The 17435-nt window shown below is 36.3% G+C and overlaps 1 long non-coding RNA gene across 1 annotated transcript; it reads right to left on the bottom strand.

Moving 5' to 3' along the window:
• Nucleotides 1–252: 252 nt before the first annotated feature.
• LOC139080331 (uncharacterized) lies at nucleotides 253–17086 on the bottom strand. The gene is made up of 2 exons (XR_011534770.1): nucleotides 16837–17086; nucleotides 253–499 (listed from the first exon to the last, which is right to left on the bottom strand). It is a non-coding gene; the product is annotated as an uncharacterized lncRNA (long non-coding RNA).
• Between the last annotated feature and the right edge of the window lie 349 nt (nucleotides 17087–17435).

The raw sequence follows: 17435 nt of genomic DNA, 5'->3' as shown, positions 1-17435 counted from the left end.
CTTTTTCAAAATATGTTCACTCAAAGCCTCAATTTTATTATGTCATTATTTGTCTTCCAAGTTATCCATTGTGCATTTTATGAAATATCATTGAAAACATGGGTCACTCTTTCCCCAGATTCCTGTTTCCTCCTTAGCCAATAACAAAAGAATTGATACATACTTTTGGCTTTTGGTTTAGGCAGCTCCTCATTTCCAACATCAATTTCACTATTCATCAAGTGTGCTGTAATAACAAACAACCACAACATCTCAGAGACTTATTGCACCAAGTGTTTATTTCTTGTTCATGTTATTGACTGAAGCTCTGTCCCAGCTGTAGATCAATTCCATGTATTCTTCATTCTTATCCAGGTTGAAGGAGGAGTCCCAATATGGCACATACTCATTGTGGTATCTCCTACTATCTGTCTTTGTTAAGTGGAGAATTGTTTTCCAGAATCTCCTTCACTCTGTAGCTCCATAGGAGGGTTGGCCAGAAGAGGATTTTGCTTGATATCTGCAAGGCAGAGGTGAAACAGTGGCCATTACTCTCTGAAGAATGTCAAAGTAAGATGCCATGATGAATACACAGGGAAGTGCTGGCTGTACTCTAATTTATTCTTGCTGCAGTCCAGGAACCCTTTTGGAGAACACTGTCTTAATCAATCCTCCATGAATGAAAGATTCTTTGTGGAAGTACAGCTTTCCAGCAGAAAAGTTCTAGAACACCATTGAAGAAAAACAAATACAAGTTTGGATGCATTGAAGAGGGTAAGAGGAACAGTTTGACTCTGCTTGCATCACCCCTCCCCCAAGGTGGCACAGCTCAATGACAAGAGAGACCTTCTCAGATTAAGATTTCTCCTGTAGGGGAAAACGAAAGTGTGTGAGTTAGCACCTGGATTCCCCAGTTGTATGAGTCACTGCCATTTCTCTCTGGCATGATCCAGGGTAGTAAGTCATGAGCTGAGTGACTGGGGGCAGGAAGAGGCTTGGAGAGCAGCAACAGATGGAACTCTCAGAAGACATTAAAGGAACATCGATTCTACTAACCCATATCAAGGTCTCCATTCAGAAGTCCACCCACAAACTGCTTGGGATGCCTCACCCACAGGTCCCCTCACCTAGCCAATGGGGACCCCTAGTGCTTCATGTATCTCACCCACACACCCCACCCTGTGACCAGCTCCCTACGTGAGCTGCAGCAGTGGTAAAAGTAAGTTTTGATAGACAGCTAATGGGCACATGCAGAAAGCCACCCAGAATCTGTGGGCTATGGAGAGATGACAAATTTGAGCTTTATGTTTGCCCTTAGGAAGGCAAAAAAGGCTGTCAGCACACAACTTTGTGCACTGCAGGATTGAGAAGGTATATAAGCTTAAGAATTTTGCCACAAGAGGGAAAGAGAAGCATAGAGCAGGCATATGTATAGGAGGTCTGAGGAAGCCACAGCAGCCCTAGCAGGGCTGATGGAATGTATTTTGCTTCCAGAGTCAGGTAGTAAAGACTGTAAGGGATGACTGCAACTTCAAACGTGAAGACAGCAATGCAAGATTTCAAGGAACATGAAAACTCAAAGAAACATGACACCACCAAAAGTTCACAATAGTCCACCAGTAACTGACTGCAAAAACACAGAGATTTGAAGTTTACCTAAAAAACAATTCTGCTTGTTTTGATCATCCTGGCAGCATGCGACACTCCCTTTGTTACTCTATTTGATCTACAATGAGCAAAATATGCATAGCTCAACAAAGGCTACACTGCCCAACACGCAAGGATGCTGGAGAGATCCACATATCAGTACATAGAAAGGTGGTTGGATTGGAGAACATAGAGGAGGTGAACTGGGGGAACAGTGGAGGCAGGGCCTATGATCCATAAGCCAGCCACCTTCAGCCCCAGAGAACCTGGCAGCAGCAATAGAGGTGTGCACATGACTCTGGCTTCACAGCCACAGCAGTGACTGTCACTACAGGGAGTGGAACAACAGCAGAGATGGAGCCATATGATCCTGAAGCCCCACCATGGCTCAGAGCCTGGTAGAAGCAACAAAGGCAAGCACATAACTCAGGCCTCCTGACCACAGCAGTGTCATTAGCCACAAGGAACCAGGCAACATCTGAGGTGGTGGCTTGTGAATGTGGCTCCCTCCTCACACTCTCTACCTGCCACCACCCAGGTGATCCCTAACACGGAAACTTAACCCCCCAACTCTGTGCTCCTGGTGAAGAAGCTAGTGACCAGTGACACCAGTAAAACATCAGTTACTAAAGTTACTATCAGTTACTAAAGGTAGTAGGGGGTGGAAAGTGCTGATCCTCCAGTATAGCCAGAGGCAGCTCAGGAAAGAGAAACCAAAAACTGGTGCTGTAGCACCACCTACTGAAAAACAAAAGAAAAGCTTCTAATCACCAACTAGTTGAATAGTTAGGATTAAAGCAAGCAAAGCTGTACCTAAATTAGAAAAGTGTTTGTTACAACAAATGTACCAGCAGAGGAATAGTTCATCAAGCACCACAAATAGACACAGTAACACAGTATCACAAAAAGAAAGTATCAATTGTCCAGAAACCAAACATCAAGTCATGGAAGATTGTGATCTAACTGCCAAAGAATTCAAAATAGCTGTCATCAATAAACTCAATGAGTTAAAAGAAAATTCAGAAAAGCAGTTCAACAAGTTTAGGAATAAAATTAATGAACAGAAAGAGTACTGTACCAAAGAGTATGAAACTCTAAAAAAGAACCAAACAGAAATTCTGGACCTGAAGAACTCAAAAATTCAGATGAAGGATAAAGTAGAAAGCATTGGAAATAGAGTAGACCATATGGAAGAGAGAATTAGTTCAATGATAGAAATCTAGAAATTATGCATGTAGAAGAGGAGATAGAACTAAGATATTTTTTAAAGGTAGAAATTCCATGAGAACTATCTTATTCCATTAAAAAGGGCAACATAAGTATAATGGGTATCCCAGAGAGAGAAGAGAAAAACAAGGGAACAGAGAGCTTATTTAAAGAAATAACAGGGGCGAACTTTGAAAAAAATGGGTAAGAAACTGGATATACAAATCCATGAAAAGAATAGGACACCAAAGTATTTCAATGCAAAAATACCTTCTCCAAAACATATGGCAATAAGACTGTCAAAAGTCAATGAGGAAAAGAGAATATTAAAGTCATCCAGGAGGAAAAAATCCTGCAAGGGAACCCCAACTAGGTTATCAGACTTCTCAGCAGAAAAGCTACAAGCCAGGAAAGAGTGGAATTATATACTCAAAATATTGAAAGACAAAAACTGCCAGGCAAAAATACTCTATCCAGAAAATTATTCTTCAGATATGAAGGAGAAGCAAAGGCTTTCCAAGACAAACAATTGCTGAGGGAGTTTATTGCCACTAGACCTGCCCTATAAGAAATGTTGAAAAGAGTTCTCCTACCAGAAACAAAAAGGCAAAGGTATATAAAACTTTGAGAAAGGTGATGAATAGACAGACTAAATCAGAAAACTGCAACTCTACATCAGAATAGGCTGGTAAACACTTAATTATAACATAAAAGTTAAAGATAAAGGAAGCATTAAAAACTAATGATAGCCACTTCAATTTGGTAACAAACTCACGACACAAAAAGAAATAATTTGCAACAACAAAAACATAGAAGGGGAAGAAGAAAAGGATGAAATATATCTGGCAAATGAAGATAAGATGCTATCAGCAGAAAAAACTATCTTATCTATGAGTAATTTTATATAAACCACAAAATCAAAATTCAAAGCAGAGACATGAAACATGAAAAAAAGAGAAAACTGGAATGTAGGAGTGACGTCAGCAACGTGGCAGAGTGAGCTTTTCCCTTTGTCTCTTCCCCTTTGAACTACAACTAAATGCACAATCATTGATCAGCAGAGGATACCCACACAGCACATCAGAAGGCGTGAGAGACCTGTGCAACTATACATCTGAAAGGCAGATGGACTACCCCAGGGAGGTGGTGGAGATAGGTCAGCAGTCTTCAGCCCCCAGGCAGCCCTGTACACACGTGTGACTGCTTTCTCAGCTGGAGAACCCATAGCACCTCTGCAGCCACAAGGGTGGGAACAGGTGATGGCAGCCCTGACCCCCCATGTAATTGCTTTCTCATCTGGTGGGAGAGCCCACAATGCCACCATGGTCTCAAGGAGTTGCTTAGGCTGGGACCCAGTGGGGAGACACTGCCCAGCAGGCACAATGGATGGTGCAACCTAGGAGAAAGCAGAAGCAGATCTGAGAACCTAGGTGAAGAAGTTCCTGGCTGCTGTGAACCCCCAAGTACCACTGTGGCCCTGAAGTGTGGAGCACATCTCAGCAGGACTATGGGAGCAAACAGCAGAAACTCTGAGCCCCTGCCTGATCATTTTATTGTCCAGCAGAGAGCCCATAGGGCAACTGCAGTCCCAAGGAGTGGCTCAAGCTCGGACAGGCACAGCTAGTGGGGATCACAGCAGGCTCAGAATATACAGCTCCTGCAGCCCCCCAGAGGCAGAAGATAGAATCTGCAACCAGATACTATCACTATGCAAAGGCACAAATACACCCCATTAAATAGTTTATGAAGAAGTATATTAATACCCCAGAAGGAAAAAGACAAACACCCCAGAAATCAATCCTGAAGGCACAGAAATCTACAATCAAATGACAGAGAATTCAAAATAGCTATCATAACAAAAATCTCAATGAGTTACAAGAGAACTCAGAAAGACAGTTCAATGAAATCAGGAATAAAATTAATGAACAGAGGGAATTCTTCACAAAAAAAGATTTAAACTATAAAGAAACATCAATCAGAAATTTTGGAGATGAAAAACACTGTGATTGAGATTTTTTAAAAATCTAGAGTCCTTAAATAACTGAACTGATATTATGGAGGATAGAATTAGCAATTCAGAGGATAGGGATATAGAAATGCTTCAGATGGAGGAGAGAGAGAACTGAGACTAAAAAGAAATGAAGGAACTCTCCAAGAAATATCTGACTCAATTAAGAAATGCAACATAAGGATTATAGGTGTTCCAGAGAGAGAAGAGAGGGAAAAAGGAACACATGGCTGTTCAAAGAAATAATAGCCAAGAAATTCCCAAGCCTGGAGAAGAGGCAGGAATTACAAGTAAAAGAAGCTAATAGAACTTGTAATTACATCAATGTAAGAAGACCTTCTCCAAAGTATAGTAGTCAAACAAATGGCAAAAATCAATGACAAGGAAAAAATATTACAGGCAGAAGGGCAGAAGAAAATAACCTAAAAAGGAATCCCTATCAGGCTTTCAGTGAATTTCTCAGCAGAAAGCTTACAGGCTAGAAGAGAGAGGAATTATATATTCAAAATTCTGAAAGACATAAGTTTTCACAGCCAAGAATACTCTATCCAGTGAAAATATCCTTCAGATATGATAGAGAAGCAAAAAGTTTCCCAGATAAACAAAAGCTGAGGGAGTTCATCACCACAAGCCCTTCCTTACAAGATGTAATCAAGAATGCCCTTATACCTGAATAAAAGAAAGAAAGGATTTACAAAGCCTCCAGCAAGGAGATAAATAGGCAGACAAAATCATAAAATTGCAGCTCTCTATCAGGGAAGATTAGCAAACACTTAATTATAACCTTAAAGATAAAGGAAAGGAAAACATCAAGAATAAATATAATCACTTCATTTTAACCACAAACCCACAGCACAAAGTGGAATAAGTTGTGACACCAATAACTTAGAAGGGGAAGAAGAAAGGGATGGAACCTGCTGAGACTAAGGGAATACGAGGCTATCAGAAAATGGACTATCTCATCTATGAGATCTTTAATACAAACCTCACAGTAACCACTAAAGAAAACATCAGAAAAGAGACAAAATGATAAATAAAGAGAAAAGTAATAAAACTATTATAGAGAGCCACTAAACAGAATTGGCAGTCCAAAATACACAGGGTGAGAAAAAAGGGAAATACAGAACAACCAGAAAACAAGTGATAAAATGGCAGCATTAAGCCCTCATATATAAATAATCACTCTAAATGTAAATGGATTGAATTCCTCAATCAAAAGACACAGAGTGGCAGTATGGATTAAAAAACAAGAACCAACAATACACTGCCTCAAGGAAACATCTAGCTCTAAAAACAAACACAGGCTCAGAGTGGAGGGATTGAAGACAGTACTCCAAGCTAATGGCAAACACAAGAAAGGAGGTGTTGCCATACTTATATCAGACAAAGTAGACTTCAAAATGAAAAGGACAATGAGAGATAAAGGGGGCAGTATGTAATAATAAAAGGGACACTCCACAAACAGAATATAACATAAATATAAATGCATCTAACACAGGAGCACCAAAGTACATAAAGTAACTCTTAATTGGCCTAAAAAGAAGTATTAACTGCAACATAATAATAGTAGGGGACCTTAACACCCCACTTTCATCAAAGGATAAATCATCCAGACAGAAATTCAACAAGCAAATAGTGGAACTAACTGAAAAACAAGACCACATGGACTTAATAGATATCTAAAGAACAATCCATCCAAAATTAGCAGAATACACATTCTTCTCAAGTGCACACGGAGTATTCTCAAAGATAGACCATATGTTGGGAAACAAGGCAAGCCTCAATAAATTTAAGAAGATTAAAATCATATAAAGCATCTTTTCTGACCATAATGCTATGAAACACAGAAATCGACTCCAAGAAAAAAGCTGGGAAAGTGACAGATATGTGGAGACTAAACAACAGGCTACTGAACAACCAATGGATCATTGAAGAAATTAAAGGAGAAATCAAAACATATCTGGAGACAAATGAAAATGAAAATACACCATACCTACTCATATGGGATGCAGCAAAAGTGGTCCTATAAGGGAAATCTATAGCAATACAGTCCCACCTTAACAAACAAGAAAAATCTCAAACAAGCAATCTTAGATTGCACCTAACAGAACTAGAAAAAGAACAAAAAAAGCCCAAAGTCAGCAGAAGGAGGGAAGTAATGAAAATTAGAGCAGAAATAAATGAAATTGAAACAAAAACAAAATAGTAGAAAGGATCAATGAAACTAAGAGCTGGTTCTTTGAGAAGATAAAATTGACAAACCCTTAGCCATACTCACCAAGGGAAAAAGAGAGAAGGCGCAAATAAACACAATTAGAAATGAAAGGGAGAAATTACAATGAATACCACAGAAATACAAAAGATTATAAGAGAATAGTATGAGAAACTATGTCCCAAGAATTTGAACAATCTGGAAGAAATGGATAAATTCTGAGACTCATACAACCTCCCAAAACTGAACAGAGAAGGAGCAGAGAATCTGAATAGACCAATCACAAGTAAAGAGATTGAAACAATAATCTAAAACCTCCCCAAAACTAAAAGTCCAGGACAAGGTGGCTCCTCTGAAGAATTCTAGCAAACATTCAAAAAAGATTCAATACATATCCTAATCAAGGTATTCCAAAAAATTGAGGAAGACAGAACACTTCCTAACACATTTTGTGAGGCCAACATCACCCTGATCTCAAAGCCAAACAAGGACAACACAAAGAAGGAAAATTACATGCCAACTTCACTGATGAACATGGATCGCAAAACCCCCAACAAAATATTGGCAAGCCAAATACAGCAATATATCAAAATGATCATACACTATGATCAATTGGTATTTATATCAGGGACCCAGGGATGGTTCAACATCCACAAATCAATCAATGTGATATACCACACTAACAAAATGGGGAATAAAAATCACACGATCATCTCAATAGAGGAAGAGAAAGCATTGGACAAGATCCAGCATCTATTTATGATAAAAACTCTCAATAAAATAGGTATAGAAGGAAGGTACCTCAACATAATAAAGGCCATATATGACAAAACCACAGCCAACATCATACTCAACAGGGAAAAACTGAAAGCCATCCCTCTGAGAACAGGAACAAGACAAACGTTCCCACTCTTGCCACTCTTATTCAACATAGTACCGGAGGTTTTGGCCAGAGAAATTAGGCAAAAAAAAAGAAATAAAGGGTATCCAAATTGGCAACGAAGAATTGAAACTCTCACTGTTTGCAGGTGACATGACTTTATATATAGAAAACCCTAAAGAATCCATTGGAAAACTATTAGAAATAATCAAAATGATCAACAACTACAGCAAAGTTGCAGGGTACAAAGTCAACTTGAAAAAATCAGTTGCGTTTCTATACATTAACAACAGACTAGCAGAAAGAGAAATTAAGAAAACAAGCTCCTTTACAGTTGCAACAAAAAGAATAAATTAACTAGGAATAAATTTAACCAATGAGGTCAAAGACCTGTATGCTAAAATCTACAACACATTGAAAGAAATCAAAGAAGATACAAAGTAATGGAAAGATATTCTGTTCTCATGGATTGGAAGAATTAACATAGTTAAAATGTCCATACTTTCTAAAGCAATCTACAGATTCAGTGCAATCCCTTTCAAAGTCACACTGACATTTTGCACAGAAATAGAGCAAGTAATCCTAAAGTTTATATAGTATAACAAAAGACTCTGAATAGCCAAAGCAATCCTGAGGAAAAAACAAAACGTAGCTGGAGGTATCACACTCTGAGATTTCAAAACATGCTACAAAGCTATAGTAATCAAAACACCATAGTGCTAGCACAAAAACAGACACACAGATCAATGGAACAGAACTGAGAGCCCAGAAATAAATCCACACATCTGTGGACAGCTAATTTCAACAAAGGAGGCAAGAACATACAATGGAGAAAGAAATGTCTCTGCAATAAGTGGTGTTTGAAAAACTGGACAGCCACACGCAAAAGAATGAAAATAAACAACCATCTTTCACCATACATAAAAATTAACTCAAAATGGATTAAAAACTTGAATGTAAGACCTGAAACTATAAGACTCCTAGAAGAAAACGTGGGTTCTATACTCTTTGACATCAGTCTTAGAAGGATCTTTTTGAATACCATGTCTCCTCAGGCAAGGAAAGCAAAAGCAAAAATTAACAAATGGAACTACATTAGACTAAAAAGCTTCTGAACAGCAAGGGAAATCATGAAAAAAATGAAAAGACAACCTAACAATTGGGAGGAAATATTTGCAAATCATACACTTCATAAGGGGTTAATATTCAAAATACATGAATAGTTCAACCAACTCAACAACAACCTGATTAAAAAATGGGCAGAGGATCTGAACAGACATTTTTTCAAAGAAGATATACAAATGGTCAACAGGCACATGAAAAGATCTTCAACACCACTAATTAGGGAAATACAAATAAAAACTACAATGAGATATCACCTCACAACTGTCTGAATGGCTATAATTAAAAAGACAAGCAATAACAAGTGTTGAAGAGGATTGGAGTAGAAGGAACTCTTGTACACTGCTGGTGAGAATATAAATTGGTGCAGCCATTATGGAAACAGTATGGAGATTCCTCAGGAAATTAAGAATAGAATTCCCATATGCTCCAGCTATGTGATTTCTGGGTAATTATCCAAAGAATACAAACACACTAATTCAAAAAGATATATGCACCACTATGTTCATTGCAGCATTATTTACAATAGCCAATTCATGGAAACAACTTAAGTACCCATTGACAAAGGAATGGATAAAGAAGATATGATGTATATATATACAGTGGTATATTACTCAGCCACTTAAAAAAAGATAAAATATTGCCATTTGTGACAACATGGATGGACTTTGAGGGCATTATGCTAAGTGAAATAAGTCAGGTAGAGAAAGACAGATACTGTATAATGTGACTCATATGTGGAAGATAAAAAATAGAAAAACAACAAATAAGCAAAGAAACAAAGTCATATATACAGAGAACAGATTGGTGATTACCAGAGGGAAAGGAGGTGTGAAAAAGGTAAAGGAGGTCAAATGTATAGTGATGGATGGACAGTAAAGTTTTGGTGGAGAACATAATGTAGTGTATACAGAAGTCGAATTATAATGATGTACATCTGAAATCTATATATTGTAAAGCACTGTTATCTCAATAAATAAATAAAGTACAGTAATAAAAAAACCCAAAATACCTATTTTAAGGAAGCTCAATGAGCTATAAGAAAACACGGAAAGATAATTCAATGAAATCTGGAAAATAAGACATGAAAAAAATGAGAAATTTAACAAAAAGATGGAAATCATAAAACAGAACCAAACAGAAATTCTGGAGCTGAATAATACAATAAATGAAATTTAAAATGCACTAGAGAACATCAACAAGACATAGATGCAATAGATCAAGTGCAATAAATAATCTATGAGTTAGAGGACAGGACATTTGAAGTTAAGTTCAGAGGAGAACAAAGAAAAAAGAATGAAAAAGAGTGATGAAAGACTATGGGATCTCATCAAAAGACATGATTTTCTAATTATTGCAGCCCAAGAAGGAGAAGAGAGGGAGAAGGGGTCAGAGAACTTATTTTAAAAAATAATGGCTGAGAACTCCCAAAATTGAGGAGACATTTGGATATCTACATTCATTAAGCTCATATGTCACCAAACAAACTCAACTTAAAAGGTCTTTTCCAAGACACATTATAATAAAACTGTCAAAAATCAAGGAAAAAGAGAGTATCTTAAAAGCAATGAGAGAATAGAAGCTTGTAACTAACAAGAGAACCCCCTGAAAACCATCAGCAGATTTCCCAGCAGAAACTTTACAAGCCAGGAAAGAGTGTGATGATATATTCAAAGTGCTGAAAGAAAAAAACTACCAACCAAGAATACTGTATTTAGCAAAGTTGTCCTTCAGAAGTGATGGAGAGAAAAAGACTTCTAGACAAACAAAAATTGATGGAGTTCATCATCATTAGACTTTTGTTATAAGAAACCTTAAAAGGAGTTATTCCAGGTGAAATTAAAGGATGTTAATTAATAACATGAAAATATATAACAAACTTGTAAAGGTAAGGTTATAGTCAAATTCAGAGAGCTCTAATACTGTAATATGGTGGTGTATTAAATACATAACTCTAGTATAAATACTAAAGGACCAAAAATCTTTGATAAGGACAAAAGCCCTTTACTAAAAGTAACTATAGCTACAATAACTTGTTAATGATTACACAATATAAAAAGAAGTAAATTGTGACATCAAAAACATAAAGGTGGGAGGAGTAAAAGTGTTAACATTTTGTGTTTGATCAAAGTTGTCAGTTGTTAATAGACTATTATAGTGATATAATATTTTATGTAAGCCTCATGGTAACCACAAAGCAAAAACCCACAGTAGGTATACAAAAGATAAAGAGAAGAAAATCAAAGCATACAAGAATGGAAAGTTATCAATTCACAAAGGAAAGCAGCAAGAGAGGAAGACAGGAACAAAGGAACTAGAAAACAACTAATGAGATGACATTAGTAAGTCCTTACCTCTCAAAAATTACTTGAAATGCAAATGATTTAAATTATCCAATCAAAAAGCATACAGTGGCTAGATGGATAAAAAGAAACAAGACCCAACTACATGCTGCCTACAAGGGACTAACTTCAGCTTTAAATGTACACAGGCTCAAAGTGAAGGGATGGAAAAAGATATTCCATGCAAGTGGAAACAAAAGAAACCTGGAGTAGCTATACTTATATCAGACAAAATAGAGGTTAAGCCAAAAACTGTTACAAGAGACAAAGAAGGTCATTATATAATGATAAAGGGGTCATTCACCAAGAGGATATATAACATTTATAAATATATATGGACCAAACATCAGAGCACCTAAAATATTAAATACATACTTACAAATCTGTAGGGAGAAGTAAACAACAATACAGTGATAGTAGGGAACTCAAATACCCTACTTTCAACAATGGATAGATCATCAAGACAGAAAATCAATAAGAAAACATTGGACTTGAAATATACAAAATGAACCTAACAGACATATACAGAACATTCTATCCAAAGACAACAGAATACACATTCTTCTAAGTGCACATTCTCCAGAGTATATCATATCATAGGGTATATGTATATCACATCCAGGGTATATGTATATCATAGGTCACAAAACAAGTCTTAGCAAATTTAAGAAGATTGAAATCATACCAAGTATCTTTTCTGACCCAAGTAGTATGAAACCAGAAATCAGTAACAGAAAGAAAACTGGAAAATTCACACACATGTGGAAATTAAACAGAACATTCCTGAACAACAAATGCGTCAAAGAAGAAATCAAAAGGGAAATCAAAAATATCTTGAAACAAATGCAAATGGAAGCACAAAATACCAAAACATATGGGATGCAGCAATAGCAGTTCAAAGAGGAAAGTTTACAGTGAGACATGCCTATGTTAAGAAACAAAGAAAGATTTCAATAAGCAACCTAATTTCACTTAAAGGAACTAGAAAATGAAGAACAAACTAAGCCCAAGGTTAGTGGAAGGAAGGAAATTACAAACATCATCGCTGAATAAATGAAATAGAGACCAGAAAAACAATAGAGAAGATCAATGAAACTAAGAGCTGGTTTTTTGAAAAGATAAACAAATAGACAAACCTTTAGCTAGACTTACCAAAAAAAGAGAGAGAGAGAGAGAAAGAGAAGACTCAAATAAATAAAATCATAAATTGAAAAAGGGGGTATTAAGACATACCAGAGAAACACAAAAGATCTTAAAAGTCTACTGTGAACAATTGTGGTCTAACAAATTGGATAACCTAGAAAAAAATAGATAAATTCCTAGAAACATACAACATATCAATATTGAAGCATGAAGAAATAGAAAATCTGAATAGACCAATTATAGTATAAACCTCGACAGTTGGTTTTTTCTTTTTGCAATGCAAGTCTCTGACTTCAGCTTTGATTTCTGAGGCATCCAGTTCAAAGAGGCAGCTCCTTCAAAAATGACCATCTCAAATAAACACATTGCCAGCCTCATGACTAGATAAAGAGCCAGGCCACCTGCCCAAGCTGAGGCTCCTTTGTCTTAGAGATCTTGGTTGATTTTGATAACTGACGATTTGGGCCACTTATGTTTTTTCTTTTCATGCTTTAAATTCTCACTTTTATGTTTTAAATTCATCAATAAAGGGTGAGCTCATGAAACCCTAGACCCCCACCCTCATCCCCAATAAAAGCAGAACCCCAGGCTGGTGTGCTTTTCCTCTTTCTCTACCCATGACCTCGCTGTATGCCCCCAAGTATGCTATGTAATTTCAAGTTCCTCTAAGAAATAAACTTTTTTTTCAAAGTTTCCTGATGGTTATTGTTAAAGAGCATCTTCCAATCATAATAAGAACCACAAGGGCTGGTCCCGCCACAACATTGGTTATTGATAGGGTGAGATCAGCACAAAACACCAGTAACAAGTAAGGCAATTTAGTCTGTCATCAAAAACCTCCCAACAAAGATAAGTCCAGGACAAGATGGTTTCCCTGGTGAATTCTACCAAACATTGAAAGAAAAATTAATGCCAATCCTTCTCAAATATTCCAAAAAATTTAGGAGGAGGGACTGCTTCCAAACTCATTTTACAAAGCCAGCATTATCCTGATACCAAACCCCAATAAGGATACTACAAGAAAAGAAAACTACAAACCAAAATCCCTGATGAATATAGATGCCAAAACTTTCAACAAAAAATTAACAATCTGGATTCAACAGCACATTAAAAGGGTTATACACCATGATCAAGCATTATTTGTCACTGGGTTGCAAGGATGGTTCAACATACATAAATCAATAAATGCGATACACCAAATTAACAAAATGAAAGATGAAAATCATATAATCATCTCAATAGAAGCAGAAAAATCATTTGAAAAATACACATCCTTTCATAGTAAAAACTCTCAACAAATTGGATATAGAGGGAATATATCTCAACATAATAAAGGTCATATATGACCAGCCCACAGCTCAGATCATAGTCAATGGTGAAATGTTGAAAGCTTTTCCTCTAAAATCAGGAATAAAATGTGAGTACCTATTCTCACCACTACTATTCAACATAGGATTGGAAGTCCTAGCCAGAGTAATTAGGCAAGAAAAGAAATAAAAGGCATCCAAATTGGAAAGAAATAAAATTGTCTGTTTGCAGATGATATGATCTTATATATAGAAAATCCTAAAGACTCCATCAAAAAACTGTTAAAAATAATCAACAAATTCAGTAAAGTTGGAGCATATAAAATCCACATACTGAAATTCGTTGTGTTTCTATAGACTAGCAATGAAATATTTGAAAAAGAAATAAAGAAATCCATTTATGATAGCATCAAAAACAAATAGGAATAAATTTAACCAAGGAGGTAAAAGATCCGTACACTGAAAACTATAAGACTTTGATGAAAGAGATTGAAGAAGACACAAATAAATGGAAAGATATCTTAAGTTCATGGATGAGAAAAATTAATGTTGCTAAAATGTCCATACCACCAAGAGCCATATACAGATTCAAGGCAATCCCTATCAAAATTCCAAGGTCATTTTTCACAGAAATAGAAAAAACAATCCTAAAATTTGTGTGAAACCGCAAAAGACCCCAAACAACTAAAGAAATCTTGAGAAAGAAGAACAAAGCTGGAGGCATCACACTTCCTGATTTCAAACTATATTACAAAGCAAGAGAAATCAAAACAGTATGGTATAGTCATAAGAATAGATACATAGACCAAAGAAACAGAATTGACAGCCTAGAAATAAATCCTCCCACTACAACTCATGAGTCAACACATATTTGACAAGAGTGCCAAGAATACTCACTGGGAAAAGGATAATCTCTTCAATAAACAGTGTTGGAAAAACTTAATAATCACATGCAGAAGAATGAAATTGGACCCCTACACTACACTATACACAAAATTACACTATACACAAAAATTAACTCGAAATGGATTAAAGACTTAAACATAAAACCTGAAACTATAAAATTCCTAGAGGAAAACACAGGGAAAAACTTGACATTGATGTTGGCAATAATTTTTTAGATATGATACCAAAAGCACAAGCAACAAAGCAAAAAGAAATAAGTGGGACTACATCAAACTAAAAAGCTTCTACACAGCAAGAGAAACAATCAACAAAATGAAAACACAGCCTACAAAATGGGAGAAAATATTTTCAAACTATATATCTCATAAGGGGCTAATATACAAAATATATGAAGAACTCATAGAGCTCAACAGCAAAAAACAAACAATCCAATTAAAAAATGAGCAGAGAAACATTTTCCCAAAGAAGACATACAAATAGCCAACAGGTACATGGAAAGATGTACAACATCACTAATCATAAGGAAAATGCAAATCAAAACCACAATGAAATATCAGCTCACATCTGTTAAAATGGCTATCATCAAAAAGACAAGAGAGGGGCCAGCCCCGTAGCTGAGTGGTTAAGTTCGAGCGCTCCACTTTGGTGGCCCAGAGTTTTGCCACTTTGGATCCGGGCGCAGACCTAACACCTCTCATCAAGCCATGCTGAGGTGGCATCCCACATAGCACAAACAGAAGGACCTACAACTAGAATATACAACTATGTACTGGGGGCCTTTGGGAAGAAAAAAGAAGAAGACTGGCAAGAGATGTTAGCTCAGGTGCCAATATTTTAAAAAAAAAAAAAACAAGAGATAACAAGTGTTGACAAGGATATGGAGAAGGGAACTCTTGTATGCTGTCAGTAGGAATGTAAACTGGTGCAGCCACTATGGAAAACAGTATGGAGGTTCCTCAAAAAATGAGAACTAAAACTACCCAAGACCCAGCAATCCCACTTCTGGGTATTTATCCAAAAAGAATTGAAATCAAGATCTTGAAGAGACTTCTGTACTTTCATGTTCAGTGAAGCATTATTCACAATAGTCAAGACATGGAAACTACCTAAGTGTCCCTCTACAGATGAATAGATAAAGAAGATGTGATATATGTATATATATATATACACACACACATACACAATGGAATATTATTTAGCCATGAGAAAGAAGAAAATACTGCCATTTGTGAAAATATGGATGGATCTTGACAGCATTATGCTAAGTGAAATACATAACAGAAAGACACATACTGTGTGATATCACTTATGTGAAATCTAAAAAAGCCAAACTCATCAAAACAGAGAGTAGAATGGTGGTTTCCAGGGGCTAAGGAGTGGGGGAAATGATGAGATTTTGGTCAAAGATTACAAACTTCCAGTTGCAAGATGAATATGTTCTGGGGATCTAATGTACAGAATGGTGACTATAGTTAACAATATTGTATTATATACTTGAAAGTTGCTAATAGAGTAGATCTTTAATGTTCTTACTGGAAAAAAGAAATAGTAATTATGTAAGGTGATAGAGACGTTAACTAAGCCTAGTGTGATAATCACTTCTCAGTATTTCTAAGTATACTCAGTATTTCTAAGTATATTAAATTATCACATTGTACTTCTTAAACTTCACAATATGTCAGTTATATCTCAATAAAGCTGGGAAAAAATAAAAATGAAAAAAATTCTCAAAGATATTCTGAAGGATAATTACTGGAACTACATATACAAAGTATTTAAATCCTATTCTGGTCCAAAATTTGGTATATCATGTAAACGTCTCACAGCACGAAAAAAATTCATTTTTAGAGGGACTAGTTTGGCCCCCAAACGAATACTGTTCATGATAGAGAATGTTATTCTCAGTCTACAGGGCATCCCTATGTCTCTGTAACATTTACATGTGCTTAAGAATTTGAAGGCAATAGTTTTTTAACAGAAGGAAAACGCTACATCTTCTCCATGCTGGTATTCCTCACTTCTTTTTCTACTGCAATTCAAATCACATTTCTGTAACAGGAATCCTGAAGAATCTTCTCACTTACCTATAGTTAGTAACACACAAACTCTCCTAAGTATCCTTAGGAACAAATTTAACCACCTAGTTCAGGTGGCAGAGAAGTCACATCTGCAGAGTTGTCCCCTTCTGTGCCATATTAATTGCTTTCTAACTTTCACAGAAAGCTGACATTTTCAATTACAACCACAACACAGAGGCAGAGCCAACATCCATGGCCTTATACAGCCTCACATTTCAGGCTGTTACAAATATTTTTAGCTGGATCAAGTCCATATGCTAAATACGCTCCATTACATACATTCCCATGGAAACAGACACGATGTCACAAACACAAGATTATAAATTTACTGCCTGATGGGAAAAAGAAAAAAGAAACAGAAAAGAAAATCTTCTTTGGCTGAAAGAACAAGAGCTCTTACTTGAACAAAAAAAATCCTGTGGCAGGAGAAAGGAAGACATAAGAAACAACCAAAAAAATTATATTGTTTCCCAAAGAATTGAGTTTTCCTAAAAGGAAAAAATGTAGTTTGAAAGCTGGAGTTTATCTATTAGACATAAATTTAATGAGGAAATAATTTCAAGTGATGTCAGCTGCTTAAGTCTGAAAGTTGCTTTTGAGATAGT

The sequence above is a fragment of the Equus przewalskii genome, chromosome 29, assembly GCF_037783145.1.
Source record: "Equus przewalskii isolate Varuska chromosome 29, EquPr2, whole genome shotgun sequence".
Taxonomy (NCBI): Eukaryota; Metazoa; Chordata; class Mammalia; order Perissodactyla; family Equidae; genus Equus; species Equus przewalskii.
The sequence above is the reverse complement of the archived record's forward strand: the minus strand, read 5'-3'. Positions and strand labels throughout refer to the sequence as shown.